Below are 14898 nucleotides of genomic sequence, written 5' to 3' on the forward strand. Positions count from 1 at the left end.
TGATTTAGAACTTAAAGTTGATAGTAGGATGAGTTGAACATTTGGGGTAATAGATCTGTAAAAAATATCTTCTTATGTGATAACAATATGTACTTTGTGTATCTAAAATTGCTATGAATATTTTTGTACCTTGCAATATTTATGATGAATCTTAAACATCAATGTGATATTTTTTCTATACTTGACTCTTTCTTCTTAGAAGATAGATTGATTACTCTCAAACTAATGTTTCAGTTTATGAATGAGGACTACAATGACTTATCTCTGTATTACTGTTTAATTGTACATATTTATTCAAAAACATATTTTAAGAAATTCCTACTTTTGTAATATATTTACATTATTTTCCTCCCTCTCCTACAAGTTCTGTTTTCCTAAATTCCTTTCATTCATCACTTCTTCTTAAATAATTATTATTCCACATACTTACATACCACTTATTCCATTTAGTGTTGCTCCTATGTACAGTTGTTTAAGGTGTATATGTGTTTATTCAGGTGGGTTTGAATAGTACATCAGTAGATTTATCCCTAAAGATGATTGATTCTCTTACTCTTAGCAGAAGCCATTAATTAACCACAGTTCTTTATCTAGGAGAAACATCCTGTGAGATTCCCCCATCAATATTGTCATTTAAATGATATGCTGTTGCTTTGCAGGTCTTGTTTAAATTATCATATTGTTGAAATTTTATGAATTTAATTTCCCTTCTGTGGTAATTTGAGTGAGAATGCCCCTCATTGGCTCAGATGGTGTGGGAGGTCCTTCTGTCTGTGTGTTACTTTTATTGGTTAATGAATAAAAAACTGTTTTGAGCCTCTGGCAAGGGCAGAACAGAACTATGCTGGAAAAGCTAGGCTGTATGCTGAGAGAAGAAAGGGTGGAGTCAGAGAGAGAGGCACCATGGAGCTACCAGAGTCAGACATGCCAAAATTTTGCTGGTAAGCCACTGCCACATGGCTATATACAGATTACTAGAAATGGGTTAAATTAAGATGTAAGAGTTAGTAAATAAGAAGATAGAGCAAATGAAACCAAACAATGATTTAGTTAATACACTTTCTGTGTGATTAATTCAGGTCTAAGCTAGCCAGGCAGCCAGGAACTAACAAGAAGCAGCCTCCCCCACTCAGATATTTGAATAATCAGTTTCAGTTGATGGAACTGTTGAAGAATATTCTCACTCCAAGAGTATATATACTAATTATATACATATATTAAGTAAAGAACATACATGTCTTTTTATGGCTTTTCAATCATTTTTGGTAAGTCTTACCATTTTCCCTTTTCCCTCTATATTATCATCTGATTCCCCCCAAGACAAAATACCTCCATTTTCCCATTTCATCATTGATGACATCTGTTTCCCACTATCCTGATTTCTAGACCTCTGTTTTACAACCTCTCTTGCTCTTTTGGTTTCTGTGGCTAATTTAGTTTATATATTCACATTTACAGACTCAGAGCAAGGATGCTCGAAGAAAAGAAGAAACAAAGCATTTGCCTTTTTGGCATTGTCTTACCTCACTCAATATAATATTTTCTAGCTATCTTAATTTGCCTGCAAATTTTATGATTTGCTTTTGCTTTACAGCTCACAAAAATTAGTTTGTCTGTATGTACCACATTTTCATTGTTCATCCATAAATTGAAGAGGATTTAGGTTTCCTCCATTTTCAAGTTATTATGAATAGAGCAGCAAAAGTCATGATTAAGTATCTAAAATAATTTGACAAGTCCTTTGGGCACATGCCAAGGAGTGGTACATCTATGTTATGTGGGAGACCAATAGTTAGTGTTTTGAGAAGTCTCATCATTAATTTCCAGATTGGATGCACCAGTTTGCAATCCCATCAAGAGTAAATGAGGCTTTTTATTTCCTTATATTACTAATAGCATTTGTTTTCAGGTATTCTCAATTTATTTTATTTCATTTGTTCATGTAAATGGTTTACACATGTATTACTTTTTTAATTTTTTAATTGATTTTTTAAATTTATTTTTGTTGATTATACATGTATTTATGTACCTGGTAATGAGAAATGACGGAAGAAAGTATTGGCTCCCATAAAACTGGAATTATAGACCGTTGTAAGCTACCATGTGGGTATTGGAGCTGGATCGATGTCCACTGCAAGATCAAACAGTGTTCTTAACCACTGAACAATCTAGCTAGCCCCTCAAATGTTTTCTTGATGCTAGTCATTATAACTATAATAAGATTAATCCTAATTGTAGTTCACAGCCAGGTACTGGTAGTGCACACTTTAATTCTAGCACCCAGGAGGCAAAAGCAGACTTATCTTTGTGAGTTCATCAATTGTCTGTGTTTTTGTTGGTGTAGCCAACTTCCTTGGGTTAGAGTTTTCCTTCTAGTATTTTGTGTATGGCTGGTTTTGTGGTTAAAGATATTGGTTAAATCTAGTTTTGTCATGGAATATCTTGTTTTGTCCTTCTATGGTGATTGAAAGTTTTGCTGGGTATAGTAGTCTGGGCTGGCATCCGTGGTCTCTTAATGTCTGCATAATGCTTGACCATGACCTTCTGGCTTTCATTGTCTCCAATGAGAAGTCCGGTGGACTTCTGATAGGTCTCCCTTTATATGTTACTTGGCCTTGTTTCTTTGCAGCTCTTAATATTCTTTCTTTTCTCTGTATGTTTAGTGTTTTGATTATTGTGTGGTGAGGACATTTTTTGGATCGAGTCTACTTGGATTTCTGTAAGCTTCTTGTATCTTCATATCTTCCTGGGGTTTTTGCTTTTCCATATGAAGTTGAGTATTGGCCTTTCGAGGTCTGTGAAGATTTTTGCTGGGATTTTGATGGGTATTGCATTGAATCCATAGATTGCTTTTGTTAAGATTACCACTATTACTATACTAATTCTACCTACCAAAGAGCATGGGAGAGCTTAGGACTTTCTGGTGTCTTCTTCAATTTCTTTCTTCAAAGATTTAAAGTTCTTGTCATACAAGTCTTCCACTTGTTTTGTTAGAGTTACTCCGAGAAATTTGAGACATCTCCAGTGACCGACACTGTGACTGCAGGGTGCTACATACATATAAGACATCGCCACCATTTCTTTCCTCTTCCTTCTCCTTTTTCTTCCCCCAACCCCGTTCCCTTCTTTCCTGAAGATTTTGCTAGAAGGAGGACTTCCCCTCTTGGAACCACTGTCCTCTGCTCATGGCCTTTGTGGGCCATGCCACACACAAACCTGACATAGAGACTATTCAGCCTGTCCCAGTGTCCTTGCTCTTTGCCTCTGGGCAGTGGCAGCCAGGCCAGATCCTCTGTGGAGCCTGGCATTCCTGAGCTGCCAGCTTCTTCAGCTCATAAGCACAGGCCTCTGATGCTCCTCAGTGGAACCACAGTGAGAGTGGGATTCCAGAGATGTTCCTGTCCCCTTTCAGGCAAGCCCTGCTTTGTCACACCATATTCTGATGCAGAGACCCACAGCTGGGGATTTTGGCTCCTGTATTCCCCTGTTCTGTGCTCAGTACAGCTGTGATCTAGGGTAAGCCAGAGGACTTTCTGTGAAGAATAGGGAAATTTTCAGGGGCATAGGAAATTGGCCTGTAACTTCACTGTGGCAGTGATGATTATATTTAGTAAAATTCTTCAAGTGATCACTTTAGAAGAATGCATTTTACATATCTATAAAACTGTGCAAAAATACATAATTTTAATAGGCTTTTATATAGATCACTTGGATATAAATTACAAATTTTAATCATTTTTCCTGTAAGCTTGAGTATGTGTGGTTAGAATAAGCATTTCAAGTTTACTTACATCTGTCTGGTGTAATAATTTTTTCTGCTTTAATGTTTATTTATTTTGGCTTTGGGGGAATGGTATTTCCTGGTACAGTTTTGAAAAGGGCTAAAGGAAGTTCTTACTGCCATATTCCTAGGATGTCCAGGAATTGTGCACTAGATATTTTGGAGGGGTTTCAGAAAATGCAGTATGACATTTTCATTAATGTCCCCCCCCCCCATTAGCATGGTGTTAGTGTGTAGTGAGGCATCAGGGTAGCATTTTTCAACCTGATGCATATCAGTGTGTGGCACACACACACACACACACACACACACATACACACACACACACACACACCCTGCATTAACTTGCCTCCTTGTTCCCCTCCTCCCTCGCTCTGTCCCCAGTCCCTGGGAAAGTCTGGGTCAAGCCTGCTGCTCTGATTATATTTGGCTGGAAAGTGACTATCGGTGCCTCCACAGGAAGTAAAGAGGGGCACTCTCTTGTGTGGTCTAGCTTTGGTCCAAATCTAAAACCTTAGAGTTCTCACTGGTGCCCTGGATGGGGGCTCTTGGAGATCAAATACATTTGGAAAATATTAGACAGGGTGACACAGAACTTCCAGTAAACTCTTCTCAAAGATTTGAGTTCAGGTTCATTAGGGGCCTTTAAAGGGTTGTGCCAGTCTTCACCCTGGGGTAGGGGGTTATCTTGTTGCCTTCGATTTCCCTTCTGTGCATGTGTGCGTATGTGCTTGTGTGCATGCTTGCATACACACATAATGCAGCAAACTGAGAGCTCAGAGGACAGTGTAGGGTCATGGAGTTGGAGTTGCTGAAGATGTGAGCTCTCCCATACCCTAGGTAGCTTTTAGGAACCAACCCAATCCATAAATTGGTCACTCTCTCAATCCATAAACTGGTCTTTTACTTTTTAAAGCATACATTTTACTGAGCCCACTTAGTGCTACCCATGAGTTTGTGGCTGTGGGGCCATCTACTTGAACAAGGACAACCTACTAGTAGCCACACGCCAAAGAAAAATGACTCTCCGTCCCCCAGTGGTCAGCCACCGCTAAGGCGTGTTGGATGACTCAGAGAATCTGGCACATCTGTTTGCCAGAGCCAGCTCCCTCACACACTGTCACTGCTGCTCATTGTCCCTGGGTCTCAGCCTAAGCCCCATCGATTACATGGTCTATGCTTGGGCTTTACTTGGGTGTGATACAGTTCCTGTTGTTCTAGATATGCCCGTGACTTCTTCGGCCACACCACCTCCACTTTTCATTCCCACCCAGACCCTTAGTCCACCGGTTACTCAGTGCCCACATCTTTCTGGGCATGTCAGCTTCTCAGAAGTAATCATGTGTTCTGAAGTATCCAGGAGATGGTCTTTGCATCACTAATTAGATTTTCCCTGTTCCCTCTCTCCTCTTCCTTATCAGAGTCTCTTGATTTCCTCCACGGATGCTCATCACATCAGGAGTTCACTTTGTTCTTTTAATTGATTCTATGTAGGTGTCTAGTTGTTTGTTTACACTTACTAATGAGGGTCTAAATCAGTTCCCGCAGCTCCCTAAGTGGAGGACTAATGGATGGGGTACCAACCTGGCCTTCTCTCTTCTTATACAGGCACAGTCCTAACAGATGAGGAAGGACCCCCACCTTCACGACCTCATGATTAGTTACCTCCAATTACTGTAAGTCAGTAGTTCTCTGATGGAGGAAGGTCATTGGTTAAGTAATAAAGAAACTGCTTGGCCTCATAGGTTAAAACATAGGTGAGAGGAGTAAACAGAACAGAATGCTGGGAGGAAGAGGAAATGAGGTAAGATGCCTCAGACAGACTCGATAGCTCTGCTCTCTGAGGCACACACGATAAAGCTCCGACCCTGTATGGACGTAGGCTAGAATCTTCCCAGTAAGCGCACCTTGGAGTGCTACACACATTATTAGAAATGGGCTAGTCCAGGTGCGAGAGTTAGCTGAGAAGAGGCTAGATATAATGGGCCAAGCAGTGTTTAAAAGAATACAGTGTCTGTGTAATTATTTCAGGGCATAAGCTAGCAGGCGGCCGGGGTGCTGGAGACGCAGCTACACCTCTCCTATTACAACAGTTCTCAGCCTTCCTAATGCTGTGACCCTGCAATACAGTCTCCCATGTTTTGGTGACTCCCAACCATAAAATTAATTTCATTGCTACTTCATAACTGTAATTTTGACACTGTTATGAATGTAAATATCTGATGTTTCCGAAGGTTGTAGATAAACCCCAAGAAAGCATCATTGACCTTTAAAGGGGTCGCAACCCACAGGTTGTTCTCAACATAACCATAAATGGATTAAACATTTCTCTTACTAACTCATGATAGAGATTCAATCTCAGCATGGGTCTTGGTAGGGAACAATAAGACCACAGCAATGCCTATGGAATTATATGTATGTGTTTTAAAAGTTTACCCAGGACCTGTAACAACATATTTTATAGTATCAGTGGAATTTGGTAGCAACCTCACACTAAGCATCGTTTTTTTAAAAAAAGAAAAAGATTTTTATTTTTATGTATACATGGTTCTACAGTACAGAAAAGGGCACCAGATCTTATTACAGATGGTTGTGAGCCACCATGTGGTTGCTGGGAATTGAACTCAGGACCTCTGGAAGAGTAGCCAGTGTTCTTTACCTCTGAGCCACCTCTCCAGCCACCACACTAAGCATCCTTAATCCCAGTGTCTTTCAGTCAGCACGGAGAAGGATGGTTTCTATTATAAGTGGCATTGGAGGACCATTGCTTTAAACTTCGAATGAAATTAGCCAAGGGTCAGGCCTTTCTCCTCGCCAAGAAGGAGACACAGCATCACCTCTGGAAGTTCTCATCTGAAAGGAGCTTGCAGATGACACCAAAGTGGAGAACTCTAACCTGGAGACAGTTGGTGCAGCTGACAGGTGATTACCATTTGCCCTGGAGTGGGAGGGAGACACTGCAGACAAAGCTCATTTGGAGCACCGCACTTGACATGGGGTGCTACAAGCAATAAGCGTGTAGCATTGAGCATATTTGCTCCTTGCATTAAAGCCTTCTATGTCTGGCACCTTTAGTTTGTACTTGTCCTAATATCAACATCATTTTCTAAGGCACACAGACACCAGCATCTTTGTCTATAATTTCCAAGATGCATGTACTTTTCCATTGCAAATCACCTGTGAACAAGAGCATTGTGAGCCTTTACCCCAATGCTGTACCAGCTATCATGGGATGCCTTGCCCAAACAGGAAGGACCTCAGAGCAGGACCACGAGGGAGCTTGGAGGCAAAGTTCAGAAGCCTCGGTCTGTGACACAGCAGCTGAGCATGTATCGGGAGTTCATCTTCTACTCACGCTATTCTTAAGGTTCCTGTTGAAGCTTCAGAGAAGTCCGTTCTGAAAGAGAAGAGGTTGACCTGAGAGTCTTTCAGGAAAGCTGCTCTTTTGTGGGTACTGATGTTCCCCCGTTTTAGAAAGTACCCGCACCTAGCTATAAGACTAGGTATGAAACCCACAGGGTGGGGAGAAAAATGAGCTTCTTCTCCTAAGGGTTGGGGCCTAACTGCTTCCTCTTTTAAATTCCCCTTAGTGATAAAATAATTTTCCCATTTACTTAAACCTAAAACCCAAGCTCTCCTGTCTCATTCCTCTCCCCAATCTCTCTTTCCATTCTTCTCCTTCAGGTACAATCCTTACACATCCATCCCTGTAATGTCTCAAGTTTATTTAGAACAAAAAGCTGTATTGTGGTGTGAACTTGTGCCACAGTGCACATCTGGAGATGAGAGGACAACTCTGTGCATCCCGTTCTCTCCCTCCACACTTACGTAGATGCTGGGGATTGAACTCAGGTTGCAAGACTTGCACAGAACGTGCCTTTACCCATTGTTCTCACTAGCACCCTATCTGTGATAACAGTTTAAGTATTATTGGGAGGCTCTGTCCAGGAATCACAGCAACTCGTGCCTTCTGCAGGTGTTACAGCTTAGAAAGAGAGTGCCCAGAGGTGCGTGTGGTGGGGGCACTGCCACAGCTGAGGTGGCTGAAAATGTCTCAAAGGGGTGCACAAACTGTGCCTTCTGTAAAGGCTTACTAGACTGGGGGCACAGGGAATTCTTTGCCTGCAGTTTATGTAAGGTAAAAGTGCCTTTGATGGGATCTGGGTTCAGGGCAGGGTTGGTTTCTTTGGCTGACTCTGGTTTCAACCTACCTTCCTACAAAAACCCACTAGGCCAAGTTTTTTAACTTTTGCCACCTCAGATTTTTTTCATCTTTTAAAATTGTTTTCATTGAGCTATATATTTTTATCTGCTCCTCTCCCTTCCTCCCCCTCCCCTTCTACCCTCTCCCATGGTCCCATGGTCCCAATTTACTCAGGAGATCTTGTCTTTTTTGACTTTCCATATAGATTAGGTCTTCATTGTTATTTAGGTTCTCTGGTGTTGTGAACTGCAGTCTGGTTTTTCTTTCTTTTATGTCTAAAAACCACTTATGAATGAGTGAATATTTTGTCTTTCTGGGTCTGGGTTACCTCACTCAATATAATGCTTTCTAGATCTATCCATTTGCCTAGGCTAAGATTCTTAAACCTCTGATCACCAAAAAACTTGGTCTGCCTTAAAATTCTCAGTTCATTTGCTTACGTGTAAGGTCTTCATGGGCACCTGCATCTCTGACTTTGTGCCTTGAAAACGTTTTCTGTTTGAACACCCAGATCTTTGGAAGCCATGTTGCCTAGTCCACATTTTTGCTACTGGATTTCCACTCCTTCCAGGACTCAAATCCACCACCCTTGGCCATTAGCATACCAGCTCTAGGAATCTCAGTGTCTTCTGCTTGCACTGTATATCCCTCTTCCAGTCTTTTGACTTGGACCTTTTCCCTTCCATTAAAAATTCCTTTGGAGTGAGCCAATCCCCTGCTTAGTTCTGAATGCATTTTCCTGAGGATCCTGTAAAAAAAAAAAAGACAGGACCAACCTGGCTCCTCTGTGAATTTACCACAAGCATCTGAGCCTCCCCATTATGGCTCTCATCCTTCCCAGTTAAAGAGGGGATTTATCAGGGGTAGAAGCAGAGGTAGGAAAATCTGGGTTCCTCTTTCAGATTCAGGAATCCATTAACCCTATACTATATTGAAGGGGCGGTGCATAATCACAGGGCCCTGAGATGACTCGTGTGGTTTCTAGATACACCCGTGGAAAAGTCTGGAAACACCTTCCAGGGAGGCCTTTTTCTTTTTGCTTCCTGATGAGCTATGTACATGGCACTCTCTTCCCGTGTAGCCCCCTTCAGGGACCAGAAGATCAGAATAGTGGGCACTTGCCTTGCTTCATGTTCTGCTTGAACAAAATTCCTTTGGTCTTCCCACAGGTCACAGGAAGTGTAGGAGAGAGAAAATCTAAAGTTTAATCCTTGGACATTCCTGGAAGTGAGAAAACAAACAGGCCTGGGTAAGTGAGACCAGCACTGAAAGACAATGTCTACTGTCATTACCTGCTATCACTTTACACTTTATAGGGCTCCTGTCTCCTCCTTTGCACACTGAAATAAACCAAAGGAAACAAAGAGCAAAAAAAATCTGGATGATTCTAGATGAATCTGTAAGTTGCACCTGGAGAGATCTGGCAGCTCAGAATCTCAGAACAGGGTTGTCAGGTTCAAAAGAAACAGTTGAGTTTCTAGTAGCTGCTGACAGTTGTGCTTCCTTTCCTACCCAGCCTTGCTGGGGGAAGAATTCATGCAGGGCTTTCTCCTGGGCACATAGAGAAGTGCTGTAACTGTTCATTTTGAGTGAGAGGCTAACAGTAAGGTAACAACATTGGGCCCAACTCTCTCTCGCCTCTAACATGTACTAAAAGAGTAAAAGAAAAATGTCTGTTTCCTTTTCCCATTATTGGGAAATGAAAAGAAGAGTGCTGATGTGAAGATGCTAATTATCATTAATTATTGCAGAAACATGGATACTGTGTTGCTGGAATCTTAGAAGAAACTTTGAATTTGGAAACTTTAGAATACTTTGGGAACCGTTAAGACTTTGGGGACTCCTTAAGCTACATGAATACATATTTTGCATGGTGTGATGCGCATGAGATGCTGGTATTCAGAAGCAGAATGCTACGGTTTACATGCAGAACATTCAACAGAGACTTAAGATTTGAGTGCTTATTGCCAGGCTTTGCCCTTTTCTGAGGGACGTAGAGACTTTAGGAGATGCCGACTAGTGGGTAGAAGTAGGCCACTATAAACGACACCAATATTTGACCTAGTTCACATGGACAGCCACTGAGTGTTAATATGGAAGTTGAGGATAGGTGGCATAAGGTCAACACAAAAAATTTTGACATCAGTATAGCACCTAAAGGATTGCATTCTACCAAAAGCATGGGTAGACAACCCTCTAAGGCACAGAGAAGAAGATATGGTATCCAATGACTTCAGAGCATCTCTGCGACATGCTATAAACTCAGATATGTCAAATCCCCTGAGCTATAGATGTTCTGACACAATGAATGCAGTTTGTGTTAGGATACCACATTTACATTGCTTCTCTTACACAGAAGAAAAGCATGTCACCGCCTCCCATCCAAACTACTGACATATCACCCATGATTAATCATGTCTGTTTGTGCTCCCATGTTCCCAATACAATTGTTTGTGGAAAATCTGGCCCTCATCCCAAGGATCCAGACCACTAACAGGAATGCATTACATTACCCTTAGAAGTGAGAGAGCTGATTCCAGAGAAGGCACAGTTGCATGGAAGAATGTTGACAACTCATCACTTTTATAGTCTGGAAAACAGTGCGGTGAGGACCACTGTAACAGTGGGAATGGCACATGAACTTAATGCCTTCTTCTCCTAAGGACAGGTGTGCTGTATACCAGGGGGATTCCAGTGTTCCCAACATAGCTGCGACTATGAAAATCCTTCTCATAGTCAACAGGGATCTGAGACAGGAATTCTGAAATGTGATTCCAGGGGTGTGCAATTGCACTCAGAGTTCACTCATCCCTCTAAATCCATTCACAGTGCCTTTTTCCCAACCTCTGTTTCTTGAACATTCCCACATAAAATCATGACAGAATTAAGGCAAATAGTGGATATTTTCAGAGAGTTTCATTGAAAACTATTTTTTCAGGATGAATAGAAGCAACATTAATGGAGCTGTGACCAGTGACCTCGCCATCAGAAGCAAAAACATTATGATTTCATTTGTAGGAATGGTGGCCAAGAATATTTCTGTCATGATTAATAAGGGTTCACTGGTTACAGTCTGATTCCATGGTATTTATTCTACACAGACTAGGTAAATCTTGAAGAATCAGGTTGAATGGCAAACTAAACTATTTTCTGGACACATTTTAAAAAATTTACTTAAGAGACGGTCTCACTGTGTATAGCTCTGGCTGGCTTGGAACTCACAGAGCTCTTTCAGCCACTGCCTTTGGATTGGAGACTTGGATCGGCAAAGATTTAGTTATGTGTATGTGAGGGTACCCTGGGAGGCCAGAAAAAAGTGTCAGATCCTTAGAAACTGGAGTCACAGTTGATTGTGAACAGATACGGATGCTGGGAATAGAATTTGAGGCTTCTGCGAGAGCAGTAAGCACTCTTAATTGTAAACTCCATCCTTCAGCTCCTTTTGCTGGTCATTCTTCTTCTTCCATAGCATCGCTCCTGCCCACCCTACTAATGTTTGATGAGGAGCAGAAGGGAAGTCTCCCTCCCCTTCAATTGTGTGAGCCATGGTTAGGGAGAGAGAGATGGGATGCCCTAGGGTCACAGGCTTCAGTGCTCGTGGTGGCTGCAGGTAGGACCATGCGAGGCCACAGAACTAAGCCAGGTATGCCAGGCTGCTCTGGGCTTTGTCGTACATTCTGGATATTTCCTAAAAGAATGCTGAGCAAGGAGTTTAGCTCTGTGGTTGAGCGCATGTCTAGAGTACTCAGGGTCTTGGGTTTGTTCCTCAGCAAGGCAAAACAGAACCACAAACCAGCCTCACTGCTGGATACACAAAGGAAAAGTCCAGACTTCAGCTGGCTTGGTATGGGCCTGTAATCCCAGCACTTGAGAAGCAGGAATAGTAGAGAGTTTGAAGTTCAGAGCCAGCCTGGTCTGCATACAGTTCCAGAACAGTCAAGACTACATAACAAGACCTTGTTTCAGAAAGGACAACAGAAAATGGATTTTATACCACCAAATACCAAAGAAAGGAAGCAAGATTCACAACAACCCAGGCAAAGGAATAACGTGCATCAGCCCAACAACCTCTGAGGGCTTTCCTTGCCTCAATACTTAGGTGAATCAGGGTAGAGGAAGTGAGGGTGTGCAAGGTTAGTAAGCTTGAGACAGGCCTGGCAGATTTTTAGCCTCAGGCCAGCAAAACTAGCAGTTCTAGGCAGCTTTGAAGTAGATCTTGGGGGAGTAGAGGCTGTCTCTTAGCAGGTCGGGCGGGTGCATTCCGGGATGGAGGAAGATCGTGAGGTTATGGGAAGGTTGTAACCCAGTGTGGGTCAACTTCAGGGGTGTGTGTGGGCTAAAGGGTTGGTCTGTCTTTGCGATAAGGTGCTTGGTTCAATGTGAGAAGGCATGATGGGTGTCGTGGTTTAGCAGATGTGGCTGCTGGTAGTGGACTGGGAGTAGGGGCGAGTGGGAGACAGACCTCCTGCCAGGTGCTGAACAGGGACATATGCAGGGGACACTCCCATGCTCTTGGTCAGCATCTGGCCCCTGCACACTTGGAGGCTCACAACTATCTGTGATGACATCTGGCGCCTTCTTCTGACATAAAGGTGTACATGCAAACAAATGAAGGTGTGTTTGGAGGGAGATGTCCCATGTTCATTTTCTCATTGGTGGGCGGTGAGTACTGACACTCAAGCCAGGCTCCGTTCCTGGTGTCAGCTTCCATTACCCCCTCCACCCCTTCCCCTCCAAGGAGACGACTCTGCCGGAAGGCCTTCTAGAACGTGGGTGAGAAAGTGTACTGTCAGGAGGACTTCCTGGTGAGTCTGCACTGTGTTGCTGGCCCAGCTGGGAGGGAGCAGGGGCGGGACCCTCCTTCGGACTCACATGCAGACCTGAGGCCAGCGACAGGGAGTGCCCCCTTGTCACGTGACATCCTGGATCCTGTGTTCCCTCTCAGTACTCCGGGTTCCAGCAAACTGCTGACAAGTGCAGCGTGTGCACACCTTATCATGGAGATGGTGAGAACCTCCCAGTGCCTGGAGTCCCCCATCCTCTGCTGCTCCAGACCATTGGTGGGGCCCTAAGCCATGGCCTCTGGGGGGCGGTGCTGTGCCTCCTGCCCATGCTAACCTTTTGGTGCTTCCCCCAGATCCTGCAGGCCCTTGGTAAGTCCTACTACTACCACCCTGGTTGCTTCATCTGCTCAGTATGTAACGAGTGTCTGGATGGCGTTCCCTTCACCGTGGACGTGGAGAACATCTACTGCGTTAGAGACTACCACACGTGAGTCTCCCTTGCTGAAGAAGCAGTGTGGGCCGCAGCATGGCCTCCCCAGCTCTCTTTCCTGCCTACCTCTGCCTCTTTGGTCCTGGCCTTTTTTTCTCTTTCTGCCCTCATGTTTTCTCTGCAGTTGGGGTAGGGACAGCTCTGATCTTGGTGACAGGAGCAGAAAGATGGGCCTCCTTATATTTTGGTGAGATACATCAGGAAAGAACCTGGAGGTGGTATCAATAACTATTATGTTTTCTGAATGTTTCCATATGTGTTCCAATTCATGGGCCTGGGGACGGTTCCAAGTGATGCCATAAGGGCAGGGCAGGGACATTTGTGATTCCTGGTCTCTCTTCTGGGCCCTTACCTGACTGTTCCCTGCCATTGGGCCTTTTCCTCCCAGGGAGAAAGCCCTGGTGCCACTTGGACAGATAGTTTGTTATGGTAGCTCCGGGCTTAGGCCTCAGAGCCTTGGGTCTCTGCTGCTGCTGCTGATTTTTGAGATTGGTGCCAGCATTTGTCCTTGGTACTCAGGGTGGAGCAGAGGTCTCCCTTAGGGATGGCTTCAGTCTGGACATCAGGGACTAGAGAATGCATAAGAGATGGCTGGAGGGAGCCTGAGGCTGTCCTGCAGGAGGAAGGAGGGAGGGAGGGCACAGATAAGAACTGTGTCAACCATTACTGCCAAGAAGGCAGAAGCTGCACCCCTGCGTGTCTACACAGGAGGCAGGCTATCTTAGAGCTGTTGTGGTAGCTCCACCCATGTCCCCTTGCCTCTAGCTTCTCACCTTCTCATGCCCACTTCCTTTATCCTTCCAGGGAGTTTGCTCCAAAATGTGCTTCCTGTGCCCACCCTATCCTCCCTGCCCAGGTAGGAACACTTAACCCAGAAGCAGAGGGTGCGTGACCCTGAGGCTTTGCCCGATCCTGCCTGCTTTGACTCAGGTCCTGGGCCATATGAGGAGTGGTCAAAGGTGGCCATGCTCTGCATTCCGCAGGGCTGAGGAGTATAGAGGACGTTCATGCAGGGGGTGGGGAAGGTGTACCCTGGATGCATTACAGAGAAGAGGTGGCCCTGATTCTCGTGACCCACTGTGGCACTCTGCTCCATTACTTGTAATGGGAGGGGCTGCTCACCCACCTCATTCAGTTCTGCAGTGGATGTTTGGTAGCCTAGGGCTAGAAGAGCAGATATGGAGGCCTTGGCCTGTGTAGCTCTCTGGGTCTTTCTGCCTGAACAATATCTATTGAAGTCAGCTTCCTGAGGAACATGGCTGGTAGTGGGAGTTCCTGCATGAGTCAACACCCATGTGACTTTCTTACTGTCACATGCCTATGTGTGACTCCAGTTGAGGAAGATGCCCAGGGCACATACACATTCCTCTTGGGCACGTGCTGAAGTACCCTGTCCTTGTCTGAAAGACATGTCTACTCAGGGTGGCACATTGTAGAGAGAGGTGCTTTAATGGACAGGACATAGTGCTTCAGGTCCAGGGAGCACACGTGTGAATCTGCCTCTTTTTCTAGGGCTGTGAAACAACCATTCATGTGATGTCCATGGACAGAGACTACCACGTGGAGAGTTACCACTGTGAGGTGAGCTCCTGCCTCACCCACCCTCCCCTGCAGACACTGTCACCCTCCACCCAGGATC

At 44.1% G+C, this 14898-nt stretch overlaps 1 pseudogene; it reads left to right on the plus strand.

The window, feature by feature from the left end:
• The window catches only part of LOC142840368 (Wilms tumor protein 1-interacting protein-like), a 100806-nt pseudogene that overhangs the window by 80295 nt on the left and 5613 nt on the right, over positions 1-14898 (plus strand).

This window comes from Microtus pennsylvanicus, chromosome X (assembly GCF_037038515.1).
Source record: "Microtus pennsylvanicus isolate mMicPen1 chromosome X, mMicPen1.hap1, whole genome shotgun sequence".
In the NCBI taxonomy this organism is placed as follows: domain Eukaryota; kingdom Metazoa; phylum Chordata; class Mammalia; order Rodentia; family Cricetidae; genus Microtus; species Microtus pennsylvanicus.